This window comes from Oryx dammah, unplaced genomic scaffold (genome assembly GCF_014754425.2).
Source record: "Oryx dammah isolate SB20612 unplaced genomic scaffold, SCBI_Odam_1.1 HiC_scaffold_23, whole genome shotgun sequence".
In the NCBI taxonomy this organism is placed as follows: Eukaryota; Metazoa; Chordata; class Mammalia; order Artiodactyla; family Bovidae; genus Oryx; species Oryx dammah.
Genome location: NW_024070207.1, coordinates 56,408,719 through 56,411,033, shown reverse-complemented (window position 1 = coordinate 56,411,033; position 2,315 = coordinate 56,408,719). Strand labels below are relative to the sequence as shown.

The 2,315-nt window shown below is 49.5% G+C and overlaps 1 pseudogene; it reads left to right on the top strand.

The window, feature by feature from the left end:
- The first annotated feature begins 1,741 nt into the window (after window positions 1–1,741).
- Window positions 1,742–2,068, top strand: LOC120881872 (annotated as a pseudogene).
- The last annotated feature ends 247 nt before the right edge of the window (window positions 2,069–2,315 follow it).

Below are 2,315 nucleotides of genomic sequence, written 5' to 3'. Positions count from 1 at the left end.
TATTTATGTTCCACTGTCTTTTCTTTGCTCCTTTATCCAAAGATTAGTCAATTATATTTATGTAGGTCCATTTTGGGGCACTCTGTTCTATTCCATTTATCTATTTGTTTATTTTTTCACAAATATCACACTATTTTGATTACTGTAGCTTCGTGGTATGTCTTCAATAGGATAATGTCAGTCCTCCAACTTTCTCCCTTTCCTTCAATATTTTGTTGGCTGCTGCTAAGGCACTTCAGTTGTGTCTGGGTCGCAAAGAGTCACTGTAATCCAGAGAACTGTAATCCTGCCAGACTCCTCAGTTCATGGGATTCTCCAGGCAAGAATATTGGAGTGGGTTGCTGTGCCCTCCTCCAGGGGATCTGCTTGACCCATAGATCGAACCTGTGTCTCTTTACATCTTCTGCATTGTCAGGCAGCTTCTTTACCACTAGTGCCACCTGGGAATCCCATTGTGTTGGCTATTCTGGGTCCATATAAACTTCAGATTCATTTTGTTGCTATCTACAAAGTAACCTGTTGGGACAATTGGACTTTTTAAATTGGGTTGTTTGTTTATTTATCATAAGTTTTAAGATATCTACATCCTAAGTGTACTTTATCAGTTACATGACCTCAAAATATGTTTCCTATTTGTTGCTTGTCTTTCCAAACTCTGAACAGTATTTCTCACAGAGCTAAATTTTAAATCTTGATAAAATTCAATTTAAAGTCTTTTTAAAATTGGAATGTCTTACCTAAGAATTTTTTGTATAACTCAAGGTAATGAACATTTCTCATGTTTTCATTTATATCATTGGAATAGAATTAAGAGTCTAGAAGTAAACCCATAAATCTACTCATGGATATAAATCCCAAAGAGTTGAAAACAGGCATTCACACAGAACCCCACAGAGGAATGTCCACCACTGTAGGCACAAGGGAGAAGTCACCCATCCACTGCTGAGCAGATAGAAAACATGTGTGGTCTAGCCATACAGTGGAATACTATTCAGCCAGGAAAAGGAAAGAAGTGATGATTCATGCTACTACGGGCACAGACCCTATGCTAAGTGACAGCAGCAAGACACAGAAGGGCACCTATTAATTGTATGCCTCCATCTCTAGGAAGTGTCTAGAACAGGCAAAGGCCTGTGGATAGGAAGCTGATGAGTGGTTGGTTGCCTGAGGACTATGTGGGGTATGGTGGGGTGGGGAAAACTGCAGGAGGGGGCAGTGGGGATTGACTGCCTGGTCGGTACAGGGGTTTCTCTTTGCGGTGGTGCCAACGTTCTGGAACTAGACACAGTGGTGATGGTGGCCCAGCACCGCCAGTGTATACTTGGTGCCATTGGGTGGTCTGCTCCCTTCTCTGTACAAAGGTCTCCTCCCGTGGAAAGGGAGAGTTCCGACAAAGAGAGAGTCCAATAGGCAGGGTGAGCAGGATCCTGCCAGTGCCATTTCTTTGCAGGCCCAGGCCTGTGGGGGTGGGGGTGGGGTGGGGAGGCATGGGAAAGCAGTGATCTCAGGGGATTTGCCTGTCACAGAGTGTGCGCCCCGACCAGTGAGGGGCTGGCTCGTGGCTGCTAGGATACGGAGTAGAGGTCTGAGAGTACCGGTTGTCTTGAGAGGTTGGGACCAGCTGACTCATCTCACTGCATCTCATCCCATCGCATCTCATCTCACTGTGTATCATCCCACCACACCTCACCCCACTGCACTGCAAAGCATGGCCTCGGGGAAAGTGGGCTCAATGGTCAGCATGCCCAGGGAAAGGGGCCGTCGAAGGTCTTCTGTTTGCCACTCCCAAACCGCCCATGCCGAGCTGTCCTCCATGAGCCACATGGAGCGCCTCCTGCGGGAAGGCCACTATGCCCAGCACCTGAGCTCGTCTGCACCCATCTTCCTAGCAGCCATCATGTAGCACCTGACTGCCAAGGTCCTGGAGCTGGCAGGCAACGAGGCCCAGAACAGCGGTCAGAGGTGCATCACCCCAGAGCTGGTGGGCATGGTGGTCCACCACAAAGCTCTGCTCAGCGGCTCTTTTGGGATGACACCCATCTCCCTGGTGGCCCCATCCCGGCACTAGCTGCTCAACCCTGGGTCGTGGGTCCCAGGTCCTCTGTCCCGTGTGCCTGACCCCCAGACGGGCCTCTCCCCGGCTGTCAGGCAGCAGGTCTGCTCACTGACCGACCGCACAGCCCGGTGCCTCAGGCCCAGTCATGTCGAAGCAATCAAAGTGTTTCAAGACATCCCTGTGTGTGCTTCAGTCACTTGGCCTTGGAGGTGGTGGTGGGACACCCTTCTTTGGAGAGGTGGGGGTCAGGGGTCTGACT